Genomic DNA, 18606 nt, shown 5'->3' on the forward strand with positions numbered 1-18606 from the left:
TACTGAGTACTCTTTTGAGAAGTCACCATTTACATATAGTTTCTAAGGAAAAGGCTTTTAAGAACGTGCCAGAAATAGTTTATAATTACCCCAGTCTTTTAAATTGAATTCAGAAATGGTCAATAGTCTCTGTATCTGCCATTCTGACAGTCTCTTCTCTATATGACTTGCTGAAAGCACAAGACCCATGTGATCTGTCAGGTCACTCTCAGAGAAAACAGACAAAAAGTGTTTTAAGAACAACTCCAACAGAGATTTCAGAAAAAGAAATTGCATCAGCCAGGTGAGCCGGAAGCAGCTGGGAGACAAGAGTCCAATAAACAGCCAATCCGATGAAAGAAATTCAGAACAAGTCTGCTTCAGTAATCCTGTGAAGAGGACTGGCAGGAAGAGGAGTGCCGCTTCAGAAAAAGAACAGGCCTCATATGCTTCAGACAGTCTTTGTACTGTGGCTGTGGACCTTGGCCATTCTCCCAGAAATGATGCAATCCTGATGAACAAGATCTGCTGCCAGAGAAACAATTGTTAACAGCCTATGCAGACAGCAACTTAGCCAAGAAGCAATCTCTGATCAACTCTCTCACAAACCACCAGAAAGTCAAATTTCTTCCTCAGTTTTGATCTCTGACAAAATATGTTAGTGAATATATATTTAGATATATACAAACACGCCATTTTCTCAAAATGTCCCTTTTAAGTTCCTGTGGCTTTATAATATCTATCCTGTATCATTACATTTGAAAGAAAACACTGAGATTATTTTTATTTTTATGAATTCTCAAGCTAACAGCAAGGTATTTACGTTGAAATTTTACACTTTTCTCCCCTTCTTATAAAAAAAAAATGTTTGGGGATGTAGTGGATTCCCTAAGTTTTAAATTCACTCTGCAATCTAGGGCCCAATTATGAGATTTCAAAGTAAAGACAAATATGTACACTCACTAATTCAGGGCCAGAAAGGTGTATTTTTAGACATTTTTGAAATTATGTGAAACTCAGTATGTTAAAAATAGGCAGGTGTTACAGAAAAAGAGAAAAATCTCTTCTTGCTTAAGCTGACACAAAAGGTAGGCTGAGTAATATCAGTTTGCAATGCCCACTTTTCTCAAGGGCAGTAATATTACTTCAGATCTTTTAAGAGGGTTAATGATTATTTTCATCCTATTAGCCACAACTTACTATTTTAGAATCTAAAACATCCTCCACCTAAAAATTCTCCCAAGGTGACTTCCCTGGTGGCACAGTGGTTAAGACTCCACGCTCCCAATGCAGGGAGCCCGGGTTCGATCCCTGGTCAGGGAACTAGAAACCACACGCATGCGGCAACTAAGACCTGGCGCAACCAAATAAATAAATAAATATTTTTTTAAAAAAAGAAAAAATCCTCCCTAGACTCCTCATCTCCTAGGCCTGGTTTCTTTTTCAGAGCTTTGGTATCAGGTTGTTCACACAGTATTGTTATGAAATTATTAGGATTTTTTCCTGCCTTGCATACTAAATAAAAGACTCTGTATACAAGAAACCTCATTTCTCTAAACTCCAACTAGCCAGATGCGACAATTAACCAAATTTCTTCTTTTTTTTTTTTTTTTTTGCGGTACGCGGGCCTCTCACTGTTGTGGCCTCTCCCGTCATGGAACACAGGCTCCGGACGCGCAGGCTCAGCGGCCATGGCTCACGGGCCCAAGCCGCTCCGCGGCATGTGGGATCTTCCCAGACCGGGGCACGAACCCGTGTCCCCTGCATCGGCAGGTGGACTCTCAACCACTGCGCCACCAGGGAAGCCCAAATTTCTTCTTTTTGAAAGCAATAACCCTTAAACTGGGATTCACTATAAACACAAGCTTCTAAAATGTATTCTGAAATCAATATGTTCAGCCCAATCTACTACCCCGATATTTAAACTATTAATAAAAATCAACAGATATACAGAATAACTCTGAAGCAGTAAAAATTTTTAATAGGCCAATAAATGAATAAATTCAACACAATTAAGATGGAAAAAAAGTCAGAAAAATTTTCAATAAGGGTTAAAAGAAAATAACCACTAATTTTAAGATTCAACTTCTGAATCTACTGATTATTCAAAATTTTGTTATACATGTAAGTTGAGATTATTCTTAAATACTTCTATACTTAAATTTCCTACTTTTGAATGACTAAACAGTAAAAAGGGAAGACAGAGAGAATATTAGAAGACTTTTTTGTATGTTTATCTCCTCAATTTTTAAATCACATAACACTTAAGAAAGCAGTAAATATATATGTACATTTAGCTACACAACCAACTTGCCTGAGAACTAATGTGGCAGCTGCATTATACGCTTATCTTCCATTTCCCACCCAAACTGAGATATTGAGGAAAAACACTGCCGTTGTACTGTTTAACATAAAGCTTTTTATCTTGGGAGGAGAAAATGTATGTTAGGAAAAAGTACTGTATTAGGAGTTAGGAAATTTGAGTTCTAGCCTACAACTTAATTAGTCTGGTGATTTCTGAAAAATCACTTTTTATAGATGAGACTTAAGTTCCTCAAAGTAAAATCTTCACTGGGTTTCCTCCTGCTCTAAATTTCTGTGAATCGTGACACTGACTTGGGCAATTCATGCAATGTCTCGGTTTTCTCAGTGTACAGTAGAAAGAATAATACCTGTACTGCTGACATAGGTGCACATAGACTAGTGTTTGTAGCAAATAATAATTTAAGTGGCTCTCTGGAACTTTAAAATATACGTAAACAAAGAGGAGGTGCTACTAATAATCTGAATGTGGCTAAAAATTATTTTCACTCATCTCTAACAGTGTATATTTCAATTTTGCTAAAGTAAAATAAACCGTGTGAGAAAAGGATATGTAAGAAACATGCAAAAAAAGAAAAGTATAGGAGAGAGAAGTGATAAGCATTAGAAGAAATTGGAAAATAAGAGATGTACTCTAAAAAAAGAGAAAGAGCTCAGAGATCTGGGGAAAAGTTCATGTACTTGGGGTAGTGTAAGTTATAAGTTAGGCTTATGATCTGAAGCAAGTTAATACAGGCAAAGGATCTAGAAATTCAGGGCTGAAGAGAAGAAAAGACAAACGTGTTGGGATAAACAATTAAGAGAGACTAAAGAAACATCGTTATTTAGTAATTTAGAGCCAAGATAAAGTTTTGCTTTTCTCCCACCTCTTCTCCTTCAACACCTGTTTATCCCTTGGCTCCTTTGCCTAAATTTATACTCCCTCTAGGGGCTACTGGGCTTGGCACAATAAACTGATGTCTACAAAAGCTCTAAACTTACTAGAGTAGGAGGTAATTAAAACCCAATTAAAAAAAAATCCTATTTCAGTCCATAGTAAGAATTTCTTTCCCCATGAAATACTTCAATAATGGCAATATTATAGAGGCGAAGACATACTTCATTGTGCTTGGAAGGAAGGGGGGTGAGTAACAGGATAAGAGTACACTCTATAAATAACGAAACTAAATCTTAAATTATTTTAAGATGACAGTGAAGAAAAAGAAATATTTTATTTACAACTCATTTAACAATGATAAACAGATATTTACTGCTAAACTAACCAAGGATGCACAGACTCTTTCTGCCCTTAACAATAATCAGGAAAATTTTAGGTTTCTAAGTGTCAAATAAAGATGATACCCTCAATGAACTTCGATTTACCTCTTTAAAGAGCTATATTCTAAAGACTTTCTAAAGGTTTTGTCCTACTGTGTTTGAAGCCTCTGATCATGCTTTAGAGCCATGTTCCATACTAGATCGGAAAAGAACCTCTCCTACCTCTGTGTCTGCCTCCTCTAAATCCATACTTTTTTCATTTTCAAACCCTGAATGGGAACCATGTTTACTTACTCCAGACAAAGTGAGACATACATATTTATAAGGAATTGATATCTTTATATTTTCAGTAGTTTAGGCAAAATTTCTCCAGTTGATAAGAAATTTAGAGTTTCAAGTTCAGAGTCTAATTCATTATTCTATAGATGAAGAAACAGAGCTATAAAAGTGTTAACTTATAAGAAGTCACACACACAGTAGTGGAGTTAAGAAGAAAATTAGGATTTTAATGGATAGGTTCTACTTATTAAAGTAATCACTACTAACTTTAGATAGCAATATTTGAATTAAAAGAAAAAAATATATTTTTTTTGGCTGCTGAGCAGCTTGTGGGATCTTAGTTCCCCAACCAGGGATTGAACCTCGGCCCTCCACAGTGAGAGCGCAGAGTCCTAACCAATAGTCCACCAGGGAATTCCCTAAAAGAAAATTTTAAAAAATTAAGCACCAATTATTGTTGGTACTACGTTAGACAAACAAGTCCAGATTAACATTCCTGGCTCTCTTGGGATTTATATTACCTAGATTTGTCAGGGTTTTCTTCATTCGTTCATTCAACAATCATGAAGTGAGTAACTACTCATGTAACTCTACTACGTATAAAAACGATCTTAAGTTTTATTTTAAAATGTTTCTCTTGGGACTTCCCTGGTGGCACAGTGGTTAAGAATCCGCCTGCCAACGCAGGGAACACAGGTTCGATCCCTCCTCTGGGAAGATCCCACATGCCGCAGAGCAACTAAGCCCATGCACCACAACTACTGAGCCTGTGCTCTAGAGCCTGCGAGCCACAACTACTGAGCCTGCGAGCCACAACTACTGAAGCCCACGCACCTAGAGCCCGTGCTCCGCAACAAGAGGAGCCACAATGAGAAGCCCATGCACCACAATGAAGAGTAGTTCCCACTCGCTGCAACTAGAGAAAGCCCGCATGCAGCAACAAAGACCCAACGCAGCCCCCGCTCCCCCCAAAATAATAAAGTTTCTCTTATCCAAGTAGAAGAGGGTAGGCACTTTGCAAAAACTCTTTCTGTTTGCCTGTGTGCCAAAGTATTGCATCTTCACAACCACGAAGGGAAAAGAAAATCCTGAAGTGTGTCTCTACAATTAATGAGTCATCCTGAAGTGAAAACAACACCCTACCCCCAAAGAAAGAAAACCCCAAACCACTCCATCTTTTAGCAATGACACAGAGGGGTACAGAAACAGATTCTTTTATAAATCTCTTAAACTGTTTAGACAAAACTTTTCACTGATTGGTCTCATGAAAAATTCTATTAAGAATGAAGAAGAATAAAGAACAATGGGCAGCAAGAACCTTCAAAACACAGACAAACAGAAGCTGACTATATGTGTTCTGTGATTATTTGACAGACCAGGTGGCTAAGTATCTAGCAGTAAAGGAATTTAAAGCTTAATAATTCTGATATGCACAACGGGGATCCTCTCCTGACCAATAGCTGTATCTTTATTGACTTATTGAGAAATAATAAATGCTTATAAAAATATACAAACATTACAAACGCATAAAAAGTAGAAGTGAAATTCTCACATAATTCCACTTCCCAAAGTTCCCCAAAGATGAAAGTGAGAACCCTACTTTTCTTTAATCAGCTTTGCTCATTTAGTAGTAAGTTTCGGACATCTTTCTATATGCACATGTACAAAATTTATTTCTTCCTCTTAAACAACAGCACTGGGGCTTCCCTGGTGATGTAGTGGTTAAGAATCTGCCTGCCAATGCAGGGGACAGGGGTTCAAGCCCTGGCCTGGGAAGATCCCAACCGCCATGGAGCAACTAAGTCCGTGTGTCACAACTACTGAGCCTGCAAGCCACAACTACTGAGCCCACACACCACAACTACTGAAGCCCGTGCGCCTACAGCCCATGCTCCGCAAAACAAGCCACCGCAATGAGAAGCCCGTGCACCACAACGACGACCCAATGCAGCCAAACAAAAAAAAGACAGCACTGTATTCTATCCTATGGATGCACTATAATTTAAATCAATTCTCTGCATGAGAATGTTTAGATTGTTGCTAATTTTCCATAATATACACAATGCTGCACTGAATGGACATGTACATGTACATATGCCTTTCTTTATACATGTGTATAAACAATTCCTTAGGACACATTCTTAGAAGTGGAACTGCTAGAAGGGCATGAGCACATTTAGTAGCGATGCCGAACCACCCTCCAGAAAGTTAAAGCCATTTTACACTGCTACAAACATAGTGGGAAGGCTACATTTTCCCGTAAGGTTCAAAATAATTTCAATTCTAACATTCCTCATAGAGTTTCTTCCTTAGAAGACTCTCTACAGCCTACAAGAAAACCCTAAAATGAAAGTTAATTGCAAATTCTCAACATTTCTGTGATACACTTTTAAGACTACTGACTGGATGTACTGGATGTCCTCTAAAATTCTTTTATACTAAGTAGGAAATCTCAGTTGCTTTTTCACTAAACTTGGGATGGGATCTTCAAAGTAAAACCTAGATAAGGCACCATTACACAACGGAAGTATTTTCTTATGGTTGTCCCATGACATAACTTTAAATTCATTTAATAGAATGCAGTGCCAAGCTCTAAATTTCTTTTCCCAGTAATGAAAAAACAAATGCTAGCCATCTAGCTGGCATCTGTTGATTTGAGCTCTTCAGTTTCAAATAAGCTATCAAAACTCTGTTCTAGCAGTTCTGCCTCAGTAGTATATATGATGCCTTCCATTTTTAATTACCTTCAGAAAGAGAAAAAAGTTTGAAACTACAAGAAGCTTGTCAATATTGACTTACTAAAAGACAGAGTGCCAAAATATTGACTAAATTTGTAACGTGGCTACAAATCATTTGGTATATACTCCACTATGACACCAGACATGGTTCAAATCTAAGTCCTGGGTCAATGAGGCAAAAAACCTCTCCCTTTCACTGAGCTGGCACTAGCACCTGACTGACAGCATAGATGCAGAGGTATTCTTTCTCCTCTGAATATTTCACAGATTGTCTTTTATCCATCCATTCACCAACACTACTCACCTCCTTATGATTTCAAGGTTGCAGTGAACTGCTCTCCTGAGTTCTCAACCCTTCAATCTACTCTTCATTCTCCCATGACGCTAAATAACTATGACCATTATCATTCTACTATTAGAAACCTATAATGGCTACCTAATACCTACTGGGTTAGTTCAAACTCCTTTGCCTGAATGGAAAACCACCTTTGTTAATTAGCTATTCATCTGTTTCTTTTCCTTCAAAATTTTGTTCACACTACTTATCTTGTCTGATATGCTATTTTTTTGCATCTTAAAAAAACTTGATTATGAAAAATTTCAAACAAATACAAAACCAGAGAAAACCCTGTAATGAACTCACAGACTACCGAGTTTTAATCAACAACCAACTCATAGCCAATCTTATTTTATCTATAATCTTTCCTCTTCTACATGATTATTTTAAAGCAAATCCCAGAAATATCAGTTGTACATATTACATTTGCTGAATAAAGTTATCCCTTGTTTATTATAAATATGGTGAGAGTGGTTGGCTTATAATGACAGGTGGCAGTGACAGGGAAAGAAAGACCATCATTCCAAGGCAAAAGTGAAAATGGATAAAAACGTAACGTAATTCATCAATTGATTTGCTGAGTAATGTTTAGGCTTTACAGTTATACACACATAACTATTAAAAATGTCAATCTTTTTCTTTTAAGAAAAAAAACTACTGGGAATTCCCTGGTGGTCCAGTGGTTAGGACTCCACTCTTCCACTGCAGGAGACACAGATTTGATCCCTGGTTGGGGAACTAGGATCCCACAAGCCGTGTAGCCAAAAAAAAAAAACCCCAAAAAACAAATACTGTAAGCAATTTTTAAATTTGATATGGACAATTTTTTAATAGATTCATTTATTTATCTATTTATTTATTTACGTATTTATGGCTGCGGGCGGGTTTTCTCTAGTCATGGCGAGCGGGGGCTACTCTTCGTTGCGGTGCGTGGGCTTCTCATTGCAGTGGCTTCTCTTGTTGCGGAGCACGGGCTCTAGGTGCACGGGCTGTAGTAGTTGTGGCTCGTGGGCTCTAGAGCACAGGCTCAGTAGTTGTGGCGCACGGGCTTAGTTGCTCCGTGGCACGCGGGATCTTCCTGGACCAGGAATTGAACCCATGTTCCCTGCATTGGCAGGCGGATTCTTAACCACTGAGCCCCCACGGAAGCCCTGATATGGACCTTTTTTTTTTTTTGCGGTACATGGGCATCTCACTGTTGTGGCCTCTCCCGTTGCGGAGCATAGGCTCCGGACGGGCAGGCTCAGCAGCCATGGCTCACGGGCCTAGCTGCTCTGCAGCATGTGGGATCTTCCCAGACCAGGGCACGAACCCGTGTCCCCTGCATCAGCAGGTGGACTCTCAACCACTGCGCCACCAGCAAAGCCCTGGACCATTTTTTTAAAAAAAATAAATTTATTTATTTTTGGCTGTGTTGGGTCTTTGTTTCTGGGCACAGGGTTTCTCTAGTTGCGGCGAGCGGGACCCACTCCTCAACGCGGTGCGCGGGCCTCTCTTGTTGCGGAGCACAGGCTCCAGACGCGCAGGCTCAGTAGTTGTGGCTCACGGGCCTAGTTGCTCCGCGGCATGTGGGATCTTCCCAGACCAGGGCTCGAACCCGTGTTCCCTGCACTGGCAGGCAGATTCTCAACCACTGCACCACCAGGGAAGCCCAGCCCTGGACCATTTTTAAAGTCTTTATTGAGTGTGTTAAAATATTGCTTCTGTTTTGGTTTTCTGGCCCTGAGGCATGTGGGATCTTAGCTCCCCCACCAGGGATCAAACCTGCACCCCCTGCATTGGAAGGCAAAGTCTTAACCACTGGACTGCCAGGGAAGTCCCAGTAAGCAATTATTATTATATTTTTAATTTTTATTTATTTATTTATTTTTGACTGTGTTGGATCTTCATTTCTGTGTGTGGGCTTTCTCTAGTTGAGGCGAGCAGGGGCCACTCTTCATTGCGGTGCGCGGACCCCTCACTACCGCGGCCTCTCGTTGCGGAGCACAAGCTCCAGACACGCAAGCTCAGTAGTTGTGGGGCAAGGGCCTAGTTGCTCCGCGGTATGTGGGATCTTCCCAGACCAGGGCTTGAACCCATGTCCCCTGCATCGGCAGGTGGATTCTTAACCACTGAGCCCCCAGGGAAGCCCTGATATGGACCATTTTTAAAGTCTTTATTGAGTTTGTTACAATATTGCTTCTGTTTTCGTTTTCTGGCCCTGAGGAATGTGGGATCTTAGCTCCCCCACCAGGGATCAAACCTGCACCCACTGCATTGGAAGGCAAAGTCTTAACCACTGGACTGCCAGGGAAGTCCCAGTAAGCAATTTTTTTATCTGAGTTTGTTGATAACAAAATTTCTTGTGTTCTTGGGAATGCAAATTTTTCCTTATAGCAGAGTTAAGTACAAGCATACACACGACCCACATCTCTGACATAGCATTCTTATTTGTATATGCTATGTGTCAATAAGTAAAAATGGATAAAACACAGAAGAAACACCTGGAAGCAGTTAAGTGTGATAAACCAATGCATTATAGAGGACTGTGACCACCTAGAGGGGTGGGATAGAGAGGGTGGGAGGGAGGGAGATGCAAGAGGGAGGAGATATGGGGATATATGTATATGTACAGCTGATTCACTCTGTTATAAAGCAGAAACTAACACACCATTGTAAAGCAATTATACTCCAATAAAGATGTTAGAAAAGAAAAAAAAATTGGTTTTGAGTCAAAAAAAAGAAAAGATAAGGACTGTAACATCACACTAGCAATGGATCGTATCTGAGGTGCTAGCCAGCTGTTCTTTTTAATGAGCAGTTTCTTAAGAGTACTAGAACCTTAGGCTGATGACTAACTTAGGGTTAAAAAAGCTCACATACTCAATGGAAGCATACTTTCCAGCCAAAAAACTCACTAATAATGGTGAGTGTCACAGAACAGAAACATTTGGGAATATATATAGCTGATACCTATATAAACCACAAAGCAAAGATATCTTAAGATCCAGTTAGTGGAAAATAGGCCCAAATCAATGCCAATGCAAATATATACCAACACATTCTATTACCAAACTACCCTCCATAAGCTATACTGATAACAATAAAACTAAACTCAGGATAATTTGTAATTTAAAAAGTAACAGTGATGTAAGACAATGATCAACTCAAAGAAACACTGATGTACATTGTTTTACCTAAGCCAAAAACTAGCCTACATTTACTCATATAGTAGCTTACTGGGTAAAATGAAATCTTTGGAATGGTAAGTACATCATTTCCCTAGAAGTCCAAGAGGATGAACATCTCTGGACCAACTAGCTAGTAATTTGTTATGAGATGCAGAAACTTGTAAGAGTTCTCATCATGAAAAACATCAAAAATATTTAACTTATGGATTGTAAAATTATTCTCTGGAGATCTTAATATGAAAATAATTTAAAAACCTTGATACAGAGAATTCCCTGGCGGTCCAGTGGTTAGGGCTCTGCGTTTTCACTGCTGAGGGCTTGGGTTCAATCCCTGGTTGGGGAACTTAGATCCCACAAGCTGCGTGGCGTAGCCAATAAAAATAAAAACCCTCATAATTCAGTTTCAGTAAACCCTTCAGCTGTATTTGGGCCAAAATTCTCATTCATTAATTAATACTTAACAATAAACTAGCCCCAGGACACGGACAAAACAGTACTTTTTAATGAATACAACTGGTACAGTAAAGTTGCTCCAAATTCTCATGCAAAATATAATCACAACCATATACTACGTTAAAATTTCCCAGTTATTTTATTGTCTCTTTCAATCATCTCTGTTGCTTTTCCTGTCCTGTCAGAGTCTGACCCTAAGCAAAGCCCACAATTCTACCACTGAACAAAGTGGAGTAAAACATAAAGCATCTTAGGATTTAGCTTCTATTTTTCTTTTTTGTTAAAACATTTTCTATGTATAAACTTATTTTTTCCTAAGTAAAATATTTCTAAATGCTCAACATTACTGTTTTTGAATATGGTATTTCCTTTTCCAGTGCCTGGTAACCAGTATAAAAACTAAGACTTAAAAAAAAAAAAAAAAAGCCTATGCCCTAGATTTTGACAAATCTCTTGTAGACCACCACTAATAACTTCAGAGCAGTGGTTCCCAATCTTTTTGGGTATGAGGATAGCTTTTAAAACTGCAAAAATTTTGGGGGGTGGAAGAAATGGCTATAGGGGGTCAAAGGTAGAAACTTCCAGTTGTAAAATAAATAAATCATGGGGGTATAATCTGTAGCATGGTGACTAGTTAATACTGTATTGCACATTTGAAAGTTGCTAAGAGAGTAGATCTTAAAAGTTCTCATCACAAGAAAAAAAAGTTGTAACTAAGGTGAGGGATGTTAGCTAGACTTATTATGGTGATCATTTCACAACATATACAAATCATTATGAAATCATTATGTTGTACACCTGAAACTAATGTCAATTAAACCTCAAAAAAAAATTAAAAAAAATAAGACCATTAAGGTGGGCCCTAATCCAACATAACTGGTGTCCTTACAAGAGAAAATCTGGACACACAAAACACACCAGGGACATGCACACACAGAGGAAGGACCATACGAAGAGGCAAGAGACTGACCATCTGCAAGCCAAGGAGAGAGGCCTCAGGAGAAACCACCCCTGCCGACACCTTGACCTCTCAGAATTTTAGCCTCAAAAAAAGGGCAAAGAAGATTATCTGCTGACTAGGAAAGTACAGTAAAAAAAACAAAAACAAAAACAAAAACAAAAAACCCTGCATTTGTCAACACATTAGATCCTTTGCAATTGGGGCTCCTGGCCCACAAAGCACCAGTGCCCAAGAATAATAACTATGGGGCTTCCCTGGTGGCGCAGTGGTTGAGAGTCCACCTGCCAATGCAGGGGACACGGGTTTGTGCCCCAGTCCAGGAAGATCCCACATTCCGCGGAGCGGCTGGGCCCGTGAGCCATGGCTGCTGAGCCTGCGCGCCCGGAGCCTGTGCTCCGCCACAACAGTGAGAGGCCCGCGTACCGCAAAAAAAAAAAAAAAAAAAATAATAATAATAATTATGGAGAACTGACAATATTTCTGCACAAGAGCCTTTCATTTATGCCCTTAAGGACCATTATCTATTAACATTTAGCCACGACAGGACTAAACAATTTATACTCTGATAAATGTATCAGATGATACTTACTAAAAGTGACAAAAAAAAGGGAAACAAACAAAATCCCTGCCTAAGAAGGTGCCTTTCTTTGACCTCTTGGGCCAAACCACCATAAAGCCCCCTGTTAAAGCAAAGATGTCTTTACATTCAACCCTGAATTGTGAAAAAAATTACATGACCCACGGCTCTTCAATGAACTTAGGATTTCTTAAGAATCCACTAAGACTTAAGTTTGTGTTTCATGTTTTAAACTCCAACTCTTCCCCCATCTGTACATGAAAGCAAGAAGGAAGCCCACGAAGCAGGCTCTCCATTTTTCTTGGTATTTATATTAAAAATTTATCTGGGGGCGCTTCCCTGGTGGCGCAGTGGTTGAGGGTCCGCCTGCCGATGCGGGGGACGCGGGTTAGAGCCCCGGTCCGGGAGGATCCCGCATGCTGCGGAGCGGCTGGGCCCGTGAGCCATGGCCACTGAGCCTGCGCATCCGGAGCCTGTGCTCCGCAGCGGGAGAGGCCGCGGCGGTGAGAGGCCCAAGTCCCGCAAAAAAAAAAAAAAAAAAAAAAAAAAAAAAAAAAATCCGGGGTATAACTACCTTGTTACAGTTTTTCTAGCAGATTTCTAACTTAACACCTCTTAGCTATTATTTGAGCATACATACTCATTAAATTCCTACCAACTCTACATTAGTGTACTGTTCAAAGGAAACAATATTGGCCTAAAATTTTCTTTGAGGGGGACATACAACAAATGTTTATTTGGCTATCAGTCTATTACAGTTCAAACAAAATCCTTATTTACAAGCCAAAATAAGTTTTAAAGATAAATGTTTGGGAGCAGCTTGATACCATTCCTTATTCTACAAAAATTCAAATTCCTTTTAGAAGTCTTAGCAGACTTCTAGACCTATTATTAATGCCTCCCTTTTTTACTTCCTTTTTTTTTTTCTTTAATTTTTAATTTTGGGCTGCACTTGGTCTTCGTTGCTGTGTGCGCGCTTTCGCTAGTTGTGGAGCACCAGCCCTAGGTGCGCAAGCTCAGTAGTTGTGGCTCATGGGCTCTAGAGTGCAGACTCAGTAGTTGTGGCTCACGGGCTTAGTTGCTCCATGGCAGGTGGGATCTTCCCGGACCGGGGATTGAACCCGTGTCCCCTGCATTGGCAGGTGGATTCTTAACCACTGCGCCACCAGGGAAGTCCTTTACTTCCTTTTTAAAAGGTATTTTCTTTGGGAAAAAATTGATTTATCAAGCACAACTGAGTGTGCATCTGTGCCAATTTGATACAAGTAGGTTTTGATTTCTAGTAGCAAAATTATTTAAAATTTCAAAACTACAAGAATTCACAGATTATTTCTTTATAAGAAAACAAGTACGTTCACAGGTGGACTCTGTGGTGGTTTGCTGCTTGGCCCAATAGGTCAAAGGGGGGCACCTCTTCAGGCTGAAGAAGAAATCAACTGAGTCAAGCTGCTCTCTTAGGAACCAAATCATAGGATGCCTATAGTTCTTAACCTTTTTGAAGAGTAAACACAGATTTCTGTGATAATCTTAAGAAGATTATGAAACATTACCTCAGAAAAATGTAGAGACAAAACTCAGGGAAAAATTCTAGGGATTCCTAGGCCTCTGATCTACACCCATTCCTGAAACGCAGGCAGTCTGGAATAATGGAAGCCGGTAACTGACTGAATGGTAAATACCCTCGAAGTCAGAATTTACAATATGTCCAGTAGGGGACAAAGTCCAATAAAACCTCATCAATTTCCTCTCTTTATCCAGATCCAGGACCGCTATCCAATTTGAGGCAAAGAATCCTAGAGGAAAAAGGGGAAAAACTACAGATGGATGGCAACATCCAAAGTCAGGAGGAGAGGAAAGTGCATATTATGTTGGTGGAGTCTTCTTTAAATAACATAATACAGTATAATGAAAAGATCCTGGAATCATACAGGGTTGACTCACCTTATTACTAGTTGTGCGATCACTCTGATTCAGTTTGTTCATCTGTAAGCCACTCCTATAGCACTACTTTGAGAATTAAGTAACATAACATTGAGAACTTAGCAAGATACTTAGCACACTGCAGGTACCTACTTTTGGTATGCAGGGTTACAATATTACAGAAGTAAATAGAGGTCAAAAGGCAAATAGGAACCACTTTCCTGCTTCCAAGGCAATAGTATTTAGCGGAAGAAAGGAACCTACAGTTTGAGTTTTGTTAATAACTTGCCAAGTCTACTAACGTTAAAACTTGCTAACAGTCAGAGAATAATCTGCACTCTTAGTCAAATACCCTATTAATTTTCTTAGAGAAATCTGAACTGTTTGGCATTGATGTGGTATTTATAAGATACTTTTTCAGAAATTCAACCAGCTCATAAAATGAAATCTAATATATACTGAATATACTGTTAATTTAGCCACTTGCTTCCTCAATCCTGTCCAATTCCTCTCAGGAAGGCTCTCCAGAATTCTATACAGACTTTTAAAAAATATTAGTTTCCTTCTACTACAAAGTCATATCTGCGTAGCCACTCTGTTTTTCCATTGACTGGAAGTATCATGTGACAGTCACAAAAGGAACTGGGCTCAGAAAGCAAGTAGCACCAATGGGGAAAGACTGAAACATCTGAGTATGTTACTATCTGCTTTAACAAGACTCAAAACAGCCAATTTGATAGACACCTTTATTTTATCCTTTAAAATGTTTTATTGTGAAACATTTCAAACAAGTAATAAAAGTAAACTTTTAGAAGAAACTCCATTTATGTATCATCTTTCAACAATTACCAACTCACAGTCAATCTTGTTCCATCTTTTACCTCTCCTCCATTCTAAAGCAAACACCAGGAACATATCATTTCGTCCATAAATATTTCAGCATGTATCTCTAAAAGACAGATTCTTTAAAAAAAAAAAAAAAAAAGCGTGCATTTCAGTTCCTGTTTTGTTTTGGAGGGAAGATAACTTTATTTTTAAAATTTTCATTGGAATATAGTTGATTTACAATGTTGTATTAATCTCTGCTGTACAGCAAAGTGAATCAGTTATACATATATTTACATATATCCACTTTTTAAGATTCTTTTCCCATATAGGTTATTACAGAGTATTGAGTAGAGTTCCCTGTGCTACATACAGTAGGTCCTTATTAATTATCTATTTTATACATAGTAGTGTGTGTATGTCAATCCCAATCTCCCAATTTAGCCCCCTCCCCTTTTGGGGGGAAGATAACTCAAACCACCATTTTGTCCTTTCCTAGAACTCCCATTCCTATATCTAAAGGATTGTCATCCAATCTGAATTCACTTTAGCACTCCTCAATCTCACTCTAATCCCAAAGTACTAAAACAAACAAACAAAAACCTTCCAAAAAAATTAAAGAGGGAACACTTCAAAACTCATTTTACCCTGATATCAAAGCCAGATATTAATACTACAAGAAAACTACAGGTCAATAACCCTGATTAACATACATGCAAAAATCCTCAACAAAATATTAGCAAACTCAATTCAACAGTACATTGAAAGGATAATATACCATGATCAAATGGGTTTTATTCCTGGGATGCAAGGATGGTTCAACTACCCAAATCAATCAATGTTATACACATTAAAAACCACATGATCATCTCAATAGATGCAGAAAAAGCATTTTACAAATTCCACCATCCTTTCATGATAAAAACTCTCAATGAATTGGGTACAGATGGAGTGTACCTCAACATAATAAAGGCCATATATGACAACCCACAGCTAACATCATACTCAATGGTGAAAAGTTGAAAGCTTTTAAGATCAGGAACAAGACAAAGATTTCCACTCTTACTACTATTATTCAAAACAGTAGTGGAAGTACTAACCAGAGCAATTAGACAAGAAAAAGGAAAAAAAGAAAAAAAAGAAAAGGCATCCAAATCAGAAATAAAATCATCTCTGTCTGCAGATGCCATGGTATTATAACTAGCAAACCCTAAAAATTCCCCCCAAAATGTTTAGAATAAACAAATTCAAGGAATTCCCTGGTGGTGCAGTGCTTAAGAATCCGCTTGCCACTGCAGGGGACATGGGTTTGATCCCTGGTCCAGGAAGATCCCACATGCCGTGGAGCAACTAAGCCCGTCTGCCACTACTGAGCCCACGCGCCACAACTACTGAAGCCCGCACGCTGCAACCACTGAAGCCCATGAGTCTACAGCCCGTACTCCGCAATAAGAGAAGCCACTGCAGTTAGAGGCCAACGCGCTGCAACAAAGAGTAGCCCCTGCTCGCTGCAACTACAGAAAGCCCATGCGCAGCAACGAAGACCCAACACAGCAACAAAACCCCAAAACAACAACAACAAAAAACAAATTCAGCAAAGTGACAGGATATAAAATCAATATATAAAAAAATCACTAACAACAAACTACAGGAATGAGAAATTAAGAAAACAATCCTATTTACAACAACATCAAAAAGCATAAAATAATTAGGAATAAATCCAACCAAGTGAAAGATCTGTGCACTGAAAACTGTAAAACACTGATGAAACAAATCAAAGACACAAACGAATGGAAAGACAGCTCGAGCTCATCAACTGGAAGAATACTGCTAAAATGTCCATACTATCCGAAGTGATCTACAGATTCAAAGCAATCCCTATCAAAATTCCAATGGCATTTTCGCTGAATAGCCAAAGCAATCTTGAGAAGGAAAAACAAATCTGAAGCATCATATTTCCTGATTTCAAACTATATTACAAAAACTCAGTATGGTGTTGTCATAAAAACAGACACATGTATCAATGGAACAGGCTGAAGAGCCCAGAAATAAACCCATGCATATACGGTAAACTAATTTTCAACAAAGGTATCAAGAATATACAATGGGGAGAAATTCAGCAAAAGCTATGAATTAGGACTTCTTTGGATATTCTTTAATTTTGAGAAGCATCTTTCTGTTACTAGAGCTGTTAAGAGTATTTTATAGGCCATGACAGCACTGTAAGCAACCTAAGTGTCCATAAACAGATAAATGGATAAAGAAGATGTGGTACATACACACAATGAAGTATTACTCAGCCATAAAAAGAGAATGAAATACTGCCCTTTGCAGAAAAAGGATGGACCTAGAGATTATCATACTAAGTGAAGCCACACAAAGACAAAATTGTATGGTATCACTTATATGTGGAATCTAAAAAATAACACAAAAGAACTCATTTACAAAACAGAAACAGACATAGAAAACAAACTTATGGTTATCAAAGGGGAAAGGGATGGGGTGGGATAAATTTCTGATAAATTATTTCAAAATATAAATCACAGTACTTCTACAGCTGATAATTCTGATGGAGTAATTTTTCTTAAAAAATTTAACTCTTTATATAAATCAGTTTGTTGTAAATCTGAATTGAATTTTAAAATGTAAATTTATACAATAGCATTTTAGTGTTTCCTCTGACATTTTCTGTAAATAATGGAGGTTGTACAAGAAACTAAAAGTGGCTTTTTTTATTTGCGTATAATTAAAATATAATGTAATTAAAATTTCATTCATATATATAAAAAAGAATACACAATGGGGAAAGGATAATCTCTCTTTACCATAAATGGTGCCAGGAAAACTGAATATCCACATGCAAAAGAATGCAACTGGACGCCTATCTTATATCACACAGAAAAATCAACTCGAAATCTATTAAAAAGACATGAATGTGAGACCTGAAACCAAGCAACTCCTAGAAGAAAACATAGGAGATAAGGTCCTTGACACTGATGTTGCCAATGATTTCTTTTTTTAAATATATTTATTTATTTACTTAGGGCTGCATTGGGTCTTCGTTGCCGCGTGCAGGCTTTCCCTAGTTTTGGCAAGCAGAAGCTACTCTTCATTGCGGTGCATGGGCTTCTTACTGCAGTGGCTTCTCTTGTTGCGGAGCAGGGCTCTATGCGTGTGGGCTTCAGTAGTTGTGGCACGCAGGCTCAGTAGTTGTGGCTTGCGGGCTAAGAGCACAGGCTCAGTAGTTGTGGCGCACGGGCTTAGTTGCTCTGCAGCATGTGGGATCTTCCCGGACCAGGGCTCAAACCCGTGTCCCCTGCACTGGCAGGTGGATTCTTAACCACTGCGCCACCAGGGAACTCCCGCTAATTATTTTCTTAAAAATTAATTTTTATTAGAGTACAGTTGCTGTACAATGTTGTGTTGGTTTCTGGTGTACAACAAAGTGAATCAGTTATACATATACACATAACCACTCTTTTTTTTAGATTTCCTTCCCGTTTAGGTCACCAGAGAGCACTGAGTTCCCTGTGCTATACAGTAGATTCTCATTAGTCATCTATTTTATATATAGTAATGTATCTATGTCAATCCCAATCTCCCAATTCATACCACCCCTCCCCCCTTGGTAACCATAGTTTGTTTTCTACTTCTGTGACTCTACTAATGCTTTGCAAGTAAGTTCATCTGAATTATTTTTCTAGATTCCACATACAGGCGATATTATATGATATTTGTCTTTCTCTTTCTGACTTGCTTCACTCTGTATGACAATCTCTAGGTCCATC

The 18606-nt window shown here is 38.7% G+C and overlaps 1 protein-coding gene across 17 annotated transcripts in view; it reads right to left on the reverse strand.

Annotated features, from left to right (window-relative positions):
- The window catches only part of SETD5 (SET domain containing 5), an 82198-nt gene that overhangs the window by 48442 nt on the left and 15150 nt on the right, over positions 1-18606 (reverse strand). For 7 of the 17 annotated variants that reach the window (XM_070046594.1, XM_060308440.2, XM_070046595.1 and 4 more), the window contains exon 1: positions 90-484. The exons of 1 other annotated variant lie outside the window; for it this stretch is intronic. The gene's annotated coding sequence lies outside the window, so the exon portion shown is untranslated. Of the gene's footprint in view, positions 1-89; positions 508-18606 lie in introns of those variants that run through there. 9 more of the 17 variants (XR_011377816.1, XM_070046599.1, XM_070046598.1 and 6 more) reach the window with 4 other exon arrangements.

The sequence above is a fragment of the Globicephala melas genome, chromosome 11, assembly GCF_963455315.2.
Source record: "Globicephala melas chromosome 11, mGloMel1.2, whole genome shotgun sequence".
Classification (NCBI taxonomy): domain Eukaryota; kingdom Metazoa; phylum Chordata; class Mammalia; order Artiodactyla; family Delphinidae; genus Globicephala; species Globicephala melas.